At 37.0% G+C, this 14,029-nt stretch overlaps 1 pseudogene; it reads left to right on the top strand.

Annotated features, from left to right (window-relative positions):
* The first annotated feature begins 5,584 nt into the window (after positions 1–5,584).
* Positions 5,585–13,664, top strand: LOC128020675 (3-hydroxy-3-methylglutaryl-CoA lyase, cytoplasmic-like; annotated as a pseudogene).
* The last annotated feature ends 365 nt before the right edge of the window (positions 13,665–14,029 follow it).

Raw genomic sequence — 14,029 nt, 5'->3', positions numbered from 1 at the left:
TGTAGACCCTTATTGCAGCTCAGTCAGACGTCCCTGAGCAAGTCAACCATCTGGGTCACATTTTTTACACGTTTGTTACCAGGACAAGGTCACGGCATAGAATAGAGAGGATGTGTTATAAAAGTGTGTATAATAAGTGTGAGTGTGTGCACACTTGTTTTGGTGTAAAAGAGGTGAGAGAAGACTATGTTTGACCCCAGAAGTTTAAAACAGAACACCTGTATACTGCTGCATTCCCAATCACTGCCAGAGTGTTTCAGGACTGGACTGTGTTCATCTAAAGCAAGGAGTCACTGAGCCAGGTCGTGCATTACAGTGATTTTGCAGGTACAGAAACTGAATAATCACATGTAAAAGCAGGCCTGATGTTTATTATTATTATTTCACCATTGTCACATTTTTCAATTTGTCTGTCAATTGCTGTGTAAAGGTGGCTATTTGCTTTTTAGTCTGTATTTAACCAGAGGACGATAATTATTCAGAATGCCAAACATTTCTAAGTCAGTGGAGATCAAGCTTAAATTCCTTTAAAAATATTACAAAATATTACAAGTACAATAAAACATAGTACACCTGTACTCTGCAAATCTAGTTTCATCCATAAATAAAAGATCCCATATGTCTGTGGAGAGTAAAGCCAAGACACCACAGACAAGAGTCCTTTCAAAAAGGGCAGGCAGAGAAAAATATTACATCACATCCCATGTGGAAGGGTTCGCATTTTTCCGCATTATTTACTTTCCCTCTCATGCTCGTATGTTTTCACTGCAAGTTGGGGTTGAGAAGGGACTTTCCATGAAATTCTCTGTGCCACTCTCTGAAACCTTTAGTCTTCATTTCATGCAAACACCATCAATAAATTTGGTGGTTCACACTCATCAAAGTGTCGGTGCAGTTGAACTGCACTCTACATTTTAAGTTAAGTTTAAGTTAAAGCTGGCCGGCTGATTAATATTTGATCTAAATAATTTAGCACAATCAGGAAACAAAAGTTTTCTATAGAGAATTACTTTTTGCAAACCTTAGCCGTCAGAGGGCATTTTTTTCACTTTGCTCCAGTAAATTGAGTGTTGAAATATATCTGTAACCTTTTTGAACTCATTGGATTTTTACTTTGTGTGGAGCGAGCCAGGATCCACCCGAAACATCTAGAACCACATTAAATCATCTGTCCACATGTACCAATTTCAAAATGTGTTAATACTTTGAGTTCTAGCGAAGTAATCCAAAAATCCAAAATTAAACTATGCGGCCTGTGCTGGGACTACGTTATGGATAATCTGCGACATGCTGAACACAGAAAGTTTTTATTAGGTTCTTCAAAAGCTACACTCCCAAAATCCTTGATAATTAATATTCTGTTCAAAAAAGAGCATTTGGGAAAAAAAAAACATATGAATAGACGGGTGAAAAGATTTAGCTGATTGTTTACTAAAATACAAAGGTCAACACAAGACATCATCACAAATTGTGTAATTTAAAATTAAAGCTGTTTAAATGACATCTTATAGATATTAAAAGGTGGCCCGAGAATGTGTATGTGAAGGTACAGCTCAAAATACCCCATAGATCATTTATTTTAGTGATATTAACAGAAGCAAAAACATGCTGTTTTTGTGCAAATATCATGTACAGTATTATGCAAATGAAGTGCTGCTCCCTGTCCCCTTTTTTAGAATAGGGTTGCAACTTTAGAAGAGGTTCATTTTCAATAAGCATTGTCATGTTTCTAAAACCTTCATGCTCAGACCTGAGTGTCTATGAGAAAACATGGCAGATTTCAAATTCTATTCAGGGAGTCATGTGCCAGCCAAGCAACTGCCATTGATATTACTGCTATTACTAACAGATTTCTCAAGCTATTTTTGACTTCCAAATGAGGACCACCCTCATGTACAAATATGAACTTATATATATATTATATATATATATTCTCTCTTTCTTTAAGACCACTGAAATCATTCTAAACAGTTGTCAGAAACAATTTTCACTTCTTTTGGTGTAAACCTGTGATGATCTGTCTCAGTAACGCTTTTGTTATTATCCACAAGCTCTGCTTGTACAGCCTGCAGTGTATGTTTCCCAAGAGTGCACACACACTGAACTTTTGATGTTGCAATCAAAGCCTGAATCTATTCTAGCAGTTTCTATGGGACGATTGAAATCGTATGGATGGAAATTGATCGAATCTGGCTTGAGTTTTGGTAGTTCTCTATGTTTTCAGGATTTATCTGATGGCTTAACACCTCTTTGATACTTCATCTTAACCTGTTCTCCGTAAAGAATATTTCTCACATCTGTTTCCATCCTAAAGGTGAAAAAGGGAAGAACTAAACTCTTTCATTGACATAATGGTACAGATTACGCCAGCACTCCAAATAACACATCCAAAGAAGGCTTCGTCACATCTGCGATTTAACTTTCCAAATCATCCATGGTGTTCAGCTCCATACCTCCCTCATTAAAGTCATCCGACCGATTTGGAAGCCAAGTTTAGTCATGGGTGAAGTTTGTTATGGTGTTATGTACTAGATTTCACTGGAACTAATGCCATGGGAGACAATGAAAGAGTTTAGTCCCTGTTAACAATGTGTTCTTTTTAGTTGAAGGTCTAGCATCCAAAACCTGTCTTTCAGCGTCTTGCAGTGGAACAGCACAGCTTGTTGAGTGACTGAGTGTATGACTCACTGTAGTGTCATCAATAACACTCAGGGATGGACTGCGAATAAAAAACAGACCGAGAACCCAAACTATTGCTTAAATTCACAGGGCAAACTTTGCTTTGGGTGTACCCACAATGGCTAGATTACACCTGGTTACAGGGCCGGCCCAGGGATGATATGACAACAGCCCTGCTACCAAGTTCAGTGGTTCTTTACTTGACAACTCAGATTCCAATAGGGATTCCAATACAGTGCAATTTTAATATTGTACAAAAGTCCATAAATACTAGCCTTAAAATCTGCTCAAAACCACCTTTTATATATGATAGAGCACATGAATGCTGCCAGATAGAGAACATTGTGTATCAGCTACTTTGATGTTTGACATCTACTCCCTTCCAAATCTTTGCATATTTACTTTATATCTAAATTCAGTGTCAACAGTCAGCCCACTGATCTACTGACCTGCAGGAAAAATGCACCATTGCTCCCTATAGATAGTCCATCAGTGATTACATTACAAGAGACAGCAAAGAATAAATATTTTACCATTTTAAGTTCACAGAGGCAAAGATTAATTCACGAGAGGCCCAGAGCTAACCAAGCAGGATTTGTTTGTGCAAAGCCTAGCCCATCGTATACTAGTTTGCTCCTAAATCATCTAAAATTGCAAGAGGAATAAGGTTAAAGAGGTGAACATCTGGTACGTCCAAAATAACCCATGCTTTCAGGTAATGGCTGATGAAATTGTGCTTTATTTAACATTTTATCCTCCTGACGTACTCAGTGGCTGAATGTTTATGAGAGCACATATGGGATGATAAAATAAGTTCAGAAAAGCCCCCACACTCGCTCACCTGTGCTGTGTTACTTTACATTATCCAGGATGCCCTGAAGGTGTAGCTTACCTCTTTGAAGTAAACCTAGACAGCTGGTATTTGTCACGATGAATGTCCACTTTTTGTCCTTTTAGTTAGAGAGCATTCAAGGAAAGGAAATCCTAAATGGTTCGGTAGGGACGCAGATCTAATTCGGCTAACTCCAGCTGGGGGCAATTCTGAATCATACACACCCCACAGCTGTATGTTCCAGGCTATACTCCTGGCTCAGTGTCTGGGCTGGATTACATACTTTCATGCACATATAGGAAAGACTGTGCAGATTTGTATGTGGACTATTTAAAAAACTTTGATTTCCAGGTCTCGGAAAGTTAAAGGAAATGAATCAGATACTTAATGTGAATTGTGTAATTTCATCACTACTTGGTAATTGTAAAAACTGTTTGAACTTGTTTGGACACTAAAGAAGCCAAAGTTTACACATCAACCCACGATTCCATTGTGGAAAAGCAGTACAGTTAAGAAAAAGTACATATAATAAAAAATACTGTAAAATAATACACTATGGTGTTAACTGAATGTAATGGGCACTAGCATGTTAATTGAAATTAAATACATCCGGAAAGCTTAAATTTATACTAAATGCAGTTAGATGAACTTTAAAGGACCTTTTTGACCCACTTAAGTAGATTACTGTGTATATTTCTGTATAAAGTGTACAACCAAATGTCCTGACAAGCATCTATTACATTTTATTAATGTATATGACATGTAATAATGTATATTAAATGTAATAATGAATAACACTATAGATACAATTACAATCAAGTACTTTACAAGCTTTTTTATGTTGGTCGACATGTCACAATACGTAAAGCCCCGTCAAAATAATGAACTTTATAGTAAAATTGGTAGCACTTTACAATAAGGTTCTATTGCTTAATGTTAGTTAATATGTTAACTAACATGAACAAGCAATGAAAAATTCATTTATTACAGTATTTATTAATATTTTTTAATGTTAGTTAATGAAAATACAGCCATTCATTGTTAGTTCATGTTAATTCATAGTACATTAACTAATGTTAACAAGTATAATGTTTGACTTTAATAATGCACTCATAAATGTTGAAATTAACATTAACTGAATGCTGTAGAAGTATTATTCATGCTTCATGCATGTTAACTAAAGTAGTTAACTAATTCCAACTATTGATCCTTATTGTAAAGTGTTACCTAATTTCACATTATTGTGAAAAGTGCACTTAGTGTTAAGAAATATTTTAATTGATTACATAGCCTTTTATTGCTTTACTATTATATACATATATATATATAAACATACACTTTTTATTATTGCTCTTGTTCAGCATAAAACCTAAAACTACTTTTCTTTTTATTCATCAAGTCACCTTGTGATTTATCATCTCACGCCATGTGAGAAATGCTGATACCTAATAAATGCAGCTCCTGGTCTCACCAGTTGCATTTTCCCCCCACGAGAGAGGCCAGACCCTCTCACAGCACACCAGCATCTTATTGAGGAAGAGCGTCCTTAAACCTCTCTATTGTAAGCACCTGGGCCAGGAAGAATGCCTCTTTCACAAGTAAATTGCAGCCCGGCTTTACAGAGAGATTTTATAACAGAGCACAGTTGACATTGGCAAGAGTGGCACAGCCGGCCATTGAAAAGCATGAGCTGCCTCAGTTACAGGAGATCAATCTCGGCAGCATATTTCCCCGAAGCTGTAGATTTCCGCTGGGGAGGGGAGCCAAGGGCAGTAAAATAAGCAGCTTGTGGTTAGACTTATTGTAGAGCCGAGATTCCCAGCGGGTCTCTACTTCACATGGAACTGTCAGTCTAAAGCGAACAAAATGCCGTCTAACGTCTTCAGTCAGTCTTCCCTCCCCTTCCCTACATAGCCGTGCACAGGCAGGGATGCTGTTGCCATGGTAACAGCGGAGTCATACCATGCCCTTTTTGAAGTGATGCTCTCTTTTTGCTGCTCAGAAGTGCATGCACTCTGATCACCAGAGGTATCACCCAGGAACAGCACTGGGCTAGCAGATCGTGCTATGCAGATGGTTAACGTTTCAGCTGTGGTCAAGCACTGCTATGAGAGTTTCTTGCAGGATTATCCTTGGTTTCCACGGCTCCTGTGGGAAGAGAAGGTGGGGGTCTGTTTTTGCATGTGCAAGATTTATACATGGCTCTAGGAAATACAGCAACACAGAGAGAAAAGCAATTGCGTAAAGCGCATCCCGTTATGAAAGTTTTAATAAAGGACCCTCATGTTACCCTCACCATCAACCAGTAATTTTCTTTCTTCTGTGAGACTTGAGACTTAATGACATTATATGCATTCTTTGTGACTAAAAAAAACTAAACAATAAACATCTGCACCAGAGCTCTCAAATACTGTTTTAAATTTGTGGTTAATTACAAAATGGTGCTTTTCATCAAGCTACACCAGGTTTTACATTAGCTATGCCAAACGGCATTGTTTCCCACTTCAAAACTGAAGAATTTCATTATTAAATGACAGGGTGGCAGGCCTATATCCTACAGTATTCCATAGTACACTTAAAGAGATGGAAACTACAGTGAAAACAAACAACCAATAAACTTTCTCTCAAATTAGTATTATGGCTTGGTTCAAACTTTATGTTTTTATTTAATATTAATCAGAAATAATACACTACAATGAATACAAGTAAAGCAGCAAATACATTCTCTTTTTTATGTACTTAGCCTAAGCAAAAGGTCCACTCTTCAACAAAATGATAATTTTAATTCATAATAATTGAACATTATTTTTGCATATTGATTAATTTGCTCTACATTAAAACAGATTTTTAGAGAATTATATTAATCAAAAACATAAATCATGTTTAGCAGAGAAACACAATTTTGATTACTGCACCATACTTAATACATTTTCTTTAGACACAAGACAAAATTATTATAAGTGTACTGTTAGGTGACTATAATAATATTTTGGCTATCTGTAACAATTTCTTTGCAAGGAAAAGTTAAAATAGCTATACTACAAAATAGAATTTTCACCTAAGATAAAACTAAAAACTGATTATAATTAATGTTTAATTATGTTTACTTACTATAAATAAAGACATGAAAATCCACTAACATAGATAAATAAATACATGAATACACATTTGTTTATTTTAATTTGTACTCCGTGTTATTTGCTGTTTAGCCAAACTGAACAAAACAACTTTAAACTGGAAAACGTATATAGAATATAGAATATAGAAAAGCTCTTTAAATACAGTAAATGGCACCGTTGTCTCACTTTATTCAGCCTCTCTCCCAGCTTTGGCTTAACCTCTTGAAAATACCACTCAAAGCTAGGGGCCAGAAATGTTTACAAAATACAGAGCAAAATCGTTTTGGTCTAATTTATTTCCTTGATAAGAAAATAATGTTTTATTTGATATTTCTAACAGGGCCCGTATTTCTGGTTTGAGTGGCGAGTTAAAAGAGTGAGTTTGATTTATGAGTGAAATTAATAGACTGTCCTAACTGCAGGTCAGGGATGCTAACGGGACAAACCACAATGGTTATCCTCCGCCTGCATAGCGCAGACAGTCAGAAATTTCTTACAGAGAAGTTTGTTATCATTCCTCTAACAAATCCATGTCCTCCCTCCATGACAGCACAATTAAATCAAACTCAGCTGTAAAGAAACTAGGCTGCGTGCAGTTCCTCAAAGCAATGGTTTCAGTATCAAGAGGCTGAGGTTTTATAGCCATTTAAATCTTCTACAAACACAGCATTGTCCCTTGGTAATCTAACTCCATGAATTCAAAGGTTAAGCTTTGGTTTTACAATTGGAAGAGAGGAAATGCTTGTTTCCAATGCACATTATGTCATAAATGACCTGGCAAGGATCTGAAGACCAGATTCAAAACATGATGTTGTACTGTACACACCATTTGACAGGAAGCACTGGGCAGAGGATGTGTCTTAATCCACCTTTCAGATTTTCCGTACAGCACTGAGAAATTGTTATATGGTCTTTCCTTCCTCATTGTTTTTCAATTTGCAGTGCTCTGAACTGCAGAAGCTTCCACTTGTGTCAAAATTGTGGAGGTCGGACCAAGAAAACGAGAAGTGCTTGTAGCTTGTGGTTTGGCATGTTTATGATTTGCATTCTTCTTTAAAAAAGCATCGTAACAAAATCAAAGACATAAATATAAGTGGCTGTGACATTTTTTGTTCGGTAATGACATCATTGGTGAGCACACAACATACTATCATTTACGTTTTAATCAGACATATCTTTAGCATGGTTTAGTCAACGTAGACTTTAATTGGAAAAAACATTGCCTCATCCTACTTATTTTTCCACCATTGTAACTAAAAAGTACAATTCCATGCAGTTAAAATTAGCATTATTGGCGTTAAAAGAATAATAAAATTATTCCTTTTCACAGAAATTTTTTATTACGAGGTAGATTATTAGTCAGTAAACTTATTATCACGCATTTCCTTGCACATTACTATCTTATGACCTCAAAACACTTTTACTATAGTTACATGATTTGTAAAACTACAAAGCTCACCCAGTACAGCATAGCATTTGTGATGAGGAATACTCGGTCGTGATAAAGGAGCACAGTGGTTTGTAGAAGCAAGCTGAAATTCCAGGGTTGCTTCAAAACATGTTTTTTACATTATAAGTTAGGTTTAGGTCAGATGTAGGCAAGTAGATAACTGCTGTCCTGTAGAGTTTAGCTCCAACCCAGCAAAAATAAATAAATAAAAATAAAAAAAGTGCCTTACCTGCCTATAGCCTCAGTAATCCTGAAGATATTGATTAGCTTGTTCAGGTGTGTGATGAGGGTTGGAGCTATACTCTGCAGTCCAATAGATCTTTAAGACTGAACTTGCTTACCCCTGGTTTAGGTTATCATTTAGTGTAGGTTGTACATTATTTTGAAATGCGATAAAGCATTAACCTTTTAGTGCCACTCACCGGACATTTTATTTCTGAACAGTCTTGATTTGTAGGCTACACCAATCATGACACACTTAGCATCTGTTACATATAAAACGAATGCAGTATTAATGCCACTCACTGAAATGTGCAAGAAGCAGTCTAATTTTGCAAAAGTGTTACCACGGGCACATTTTTAGAAGACACTGTGACTGTTCTATTGTATATAATAATACTTTACATTTATATAGCGCTTTTTTTCTAGACACTCAAAGCGCTTTACATAGACAGGGGGTATCTCCTCATCCACCACCAGTGTGCAGCATCCACCTGGATGATGCGACGGCAGCCATATTGCGCCAGAACGCCCACCACACACCAGCTTACTGGTGAAGAGGAGACAGAGTGATGAAGCCAATCAGTATATATGGGGATTGTTAGGAGGCCATGATGGTCAGAGACCAATGGGCGAATTTAGCCAGGATGCCGAGGTCACACCTCTACTCTTTCCGAAAGACATCCTGTGATTTTTAATGACCACAGAGAGTCAGGACCTCGGTTTAACGTCTCATCCGAAGGACGGTGCTTGTTGACAGTATAGTGTCCCCATCACTACACTGGGGCGCTAGGACCCACACAGACCACAGGGTGAGCACCCCCTGCTGGCCTCACTAGCACCTCTTCCAGCAGCAACCTAGTTTTCTCAGGAGGTCTCCCATCCAGGTACTGACCAGGCTCAGCCCTGCTTAGCTTCAGTGGGCAACCGGTCTTGGGCTCCAGGGTGATATGGCTGCCGGCATGTTCACAGGATATAGGTATATGTTCACAGGAAAACTATTCATTAGGGGATGGTGGAAAATCAATTATTCATCTCAATAATACAGCGCTGTTGTGGCTGTACATGCTCCCGGGATGTGTTTATAGAAACCTAAGACATTTGTGCTATTGTGTTTGTGCAGGAAATAGTGCCGACAGAGGTCAAAATCCGACTGATAGATATGCTCTCTCAGACCGGGCTCCCTGTCATCGAAGCCACTAGCTGTATGTCTACAAAGTGGTTAGCACAGGTAATAAGAATCCTCAACAGCATGTTGGCTGATATCCTGTGGCTTTTCTGTCCACACAAAACCACTGGATTTGGTATTCATGTCATCAAAACTGCATTTGCGCAAAATCCTTTGGGATAAAGTTTGAGTATAAATTCTTGTTGGTTTGCATTTTGGTTTTTCAGATGGCAGACCACACTGCAGCGTTGAGAGGGAATAAAAGGTGTCCTGATGTTAGATGCCCTGTTCTGACTCTCAGGGCTTCCAGGCAGTTTTTAAGTAAATATTTGCATCATTTACATTTATTTATAAGTGTGATTTGCAATTTACCTTCCATGCCAGGTCAATGATGTTTTTCTTGTATAATAAACCACTTTATTTATGCATTTTCTCTGCCTACGCTTTCACTGCCCCTTTACTTTGCATAAGAGCGTGACCTTTACATCTTGTAGCATTTATTTGTAAATGTTTAACCCATTTCTGTTAATTTCTTTCCTTGCTAATCATGCAAGTTGTGCTCAAAAGCCAACGTCTATATGTACAAACTTGATTAAATGTTTCCTCTTAAAGGTTGCAGCAGGAGCTACTGAAGTGGCAGTTTTTGGCTCCGCCTCAGAGACTTTTAGCAGGAACAACATCAACTGCTCCATAGAGGAGTTTGCAGAGGTTTGAGCAGGTCATCTCTGCAGCCAAACGGGAAGGGATACCAGTGTGCGGATGTGTTCCACAGACACCAGCTTCTTCTATGTGTTTTCTTTGAGATTTAGGCCAGTGTTCATTATGTGCACTAGTATTGAAAGGAAATCAAGTTAATGCCAAGTAATGATGCCGAATCAGGATGATGAAAAGATTGTGATTAAACAAAAGGGTGAAGGGATGTAAAGTGGATAAAAGACCTGTGTTTGTATGTTTGATTACAGCCTTGCTTGGGACTAACCATGAGTAGCCTAATATAGAATTGACTGATTTTGGGGGACTATCCGTGAAATGGTTAAACATGCCAAAATGTGTAAATTGGAGTGTTCTTATAGATAATTGAAAGCATATTCAAAACATCCAGAAATTTTAAGGAATTAAAGTGTCTTTCAGTTTTTGCAAAAATAAATGTATCTGATAGGCTGCCATCGTTGTACAAATTTGCTCTACAGTTACCTGTACTGAGTCACTCAACTAACATTGAGCAGGAAAAATATCACTTGAAACGATTGCAGCCTAACAGGAAGGCATGGCTGTGTGCCATAGACCCAGTTTTGTCTTCAAGTAATAGGCCAGTGTTCATTTTGAGCACTTTCACACTTCAACACTAATTTTGAATGATAATCTGACCAACAATCTGCCAATGATGCAGAGACCGGCAGATTGTGTCGCAAGATTATAATTACTCAAAGAATGGTTGTTGAAAAGCAGATAAAGATCTGGACTGGTAAAGGGAAGGTTTGTAGTCAAGACTGTAACCTCATATTCAGGATTAGGGCTGACTTGACATAACAGTCAACAGATTCGGCCTTTGAAGCCACCCTGGGAGGAACTTTGAGAATGAAAATATTTTAGAAATTGGCAGAGCTTAATGCTGAATTCTGAAAATGTGGAAATTGGTTAATCAAATTAATAATAATAATAATAATAATAATAATAATAATAATAATAATAATAATAATGGTGTGGCATACTGGATCATGGTCTGAATTACTGAATAGTTGAAGGTTTGACCCTCGCTGACATTTTTGAAAGTTCTGCAGTGTGGATTGTTATGACTTTCCCTTCAGTTGAACTCTTATTGGTAGCTGAATTCTTAATAAAACAAGCTAAAATAAAATAACGATAAAAAAAAAAAAAAAATCAAGGTTTCCTCTGAGCTGCCAAAATAATACAACTTAGTCAGACATTTGGTCCAGGTGACTGTCCATGCAAATGACTGCAGCACTGTAGTTTTCAGGAGCCATTTGTTATATAAGCAAGTTCCAAGACTGATCTTTGGTTTAACCAGAAGGTCAGTGGTTTCTTTTATTGTACTTAGATTTTTTTTGACTGTTCTCTGTTGAGATTTTGAGATAGGGATACCACAGCAGCCAGAAATTATTCCAGAATTAATGAGTAAATAAATCAAGTTCCAGATGTGCATGCAGTGTGGTTACAAGTGCAAGTCCAGATGTGTCCAGAGTTTTCAGTCTGTGCTCTTTACTGAAAACCCTTGATAGAGAGCAGTCAGTCTGACTAACTCATCTGGCAAATGTGACTCAATGCCTAATGTTCAAGAAGAGACTCCACGGAAATTCTGGTAGCACACAGCAGTATCATCTGACGACCACAAGCCCAAGAGAAACATTTTCAACTTTTCACTTGTTTGTTCACTGTTTCTAGCAGAACATGCTTCCTCCACATATGGAAAGCACATATAGCTGGCATGACACTCTCTAGCACCATTTCTCATTCCCACTGTCAACACTATTTGTAGTATTTGTCACAACCATTTGACACCGACCATATGTTTGGTCTGCTGCTGAACATTTTGTTTTATTCTGTGAAAGATGTAATCCATTGTAAGAGCCGTTCTGGCCACTGTGGACTGTTCTGCTTGTGGTTGCAGTAAAACAGCACTTGGCATTATTTCACCTATGTTGCTTTACTGTAAACTCAAAGCTATATATCCTCCAAAATGTGCTGAACTTTACCTTTCAGTAGTTCTTTCACTTATTTCCAGGTATGTTTCCTGTGCTCTTGGCTGTCCGTATGAGGGACAAGTAAAACAATTATAAGTCACAAAGGTGTTCAATCTGAATAGAATTATTCAGTGTATAACTGGTCGAAGCAAAATCAAATGGGCCTTCCAATATGCGATAAATCTTATCGAGTGTTGAACGCTCTGAATATTTTTTCTTCCCACAATTTTCGTAATCCCACAAGGCCCTTATTATGATGTTTGCTAAAAAGCCTGCATGACGCTGTAACACAGCAGTGCTTTTCTAACACTCAGAATGAGCTCTCTGTGTGCACTCCATCATCTCGTTTATATTTCCAAGGGGGATGGTGTTTTCATGGCTTTCCTCTGTTCTGGCCCAGGTGGCAAAGCGGTTGTTTGAGCTGGGCTGTTATGAGGTATCCCTGGGGGATATCATTGGCGTAGGCACCGCGGGCTCCATGGCCAAGATGCTGAGTGATTTGTTGACAGAGGTCTGCACTGGGGTTGCACTGCCATGACACTTACGGTCAGGCTCTGCCCAACATTCCCATTGCTCTACAGGTGAGCAACATTGTGGTGGTCACAATCATGAGGTACCTTGTTCATACATGCATGAGCTATTTTGAATGAATTCATCTTGTTTGTGGTTGTGGATGATTGTATTCACAGTTATTTTTTTTTTGAATTAGAAGACATTTAATAATGTTTTATAACTACAACAACTATATATATATATATATATATATATATATATATATATATATATATATATATATATATATATATATATATATATATATAATTTTAGGAGTTTTACACAAAATAAATAAATAAATTCTTAAAACAAATAAGCACATAAAGCACAATCATATTTGAAACAAATTTCTCATTTGATTAAGGAAATTTCTGGTTTAAGCCCCACCCAATCCCAGTCTTTTTCTGAATTCAAATACAAATAATTTTGACATTGCTACAGACATAGCTTCTGGTTCTGCTCCACACCCCTGCACTGCATTTACACATTGCTATTTACATTGTACACATTGTAATCTTAACATTTCAAAGGACAACTCTGTTGCCCCCTGTGTGCTGAATTTGTTAGTGCCATAGTAATGCAAGGATCACAGAATAGGAATGTGACTTGCAGTCATAGAGTTCTAATTTTAAGACAGCTATTAAAAAAAAGTTAACACTATAATTTTCATTTATAAATCATTAAGAAACATTATATAATGCTTAACAGATCATTAGTTAATATATATGCACATATTACAGCTAGAAATATAAGATAATGTTCTTGTAAATGTTTATTAATGAACTTACTACATTAACTAATGATTAACATATGTTTATTTAATGTAAATTGAAATGCTTAAAAATGTCAGTAAGCTTTCAATTCGTAAATGATCTTCATTGGTTGGTCTTTGTTTGCTGTGTTGTTGTGTAGACCTCTTTTAACACATCTTAACAAATGATCTATTAATTATTCGTTCATGTTTTTGCAGTACCCAATCCAAAGTGGAAACTATTCATCACTTGCAAATGTTTATGTATGTCTACTTATCATTAATAATGAAGTCATCTTGATGACAAAAAGTTTAGAAAGACTTTACCCTATTCACACATCTTTACTAATCATTTGTTCATGTTTCTGCAGTAGCCAGTCTAAAGTGGAAATCATTCATCATTTGTAAATTTTTAAAGTCCCTTTTTTTTAAAGAAAATACTTAATTTGTCATAACAATATGAAATAAAGAGATTGAACCATGTTCCCTTATAAAAAATTAAATTTAACCTTAAGGGTGACCCCTTAACCAACCCTTGAACATACCCCTACCAG

Source organism: Carassius gibelio, chromosome A10 (assembly GCF_023724105.1).
Source record: "Carassius gibelio isolate Cgi1373 ecotype wild population from Czech Republic chromosome A10, carGib1.2-hapl.c, whole genome shotgun sequence".
NCBI classification, from domain to species: Eukaryota; Metazoa; Chordata; class Actinopteri; order Cypriniformes; family Cyprinidae; genus Carassius; species Carassius gibelio.
The sequence above is the reverse complement of the archived record's forward strand: the minus strand, read 5'-3'. Positions and strand labels throughout refer to the sequence as shown.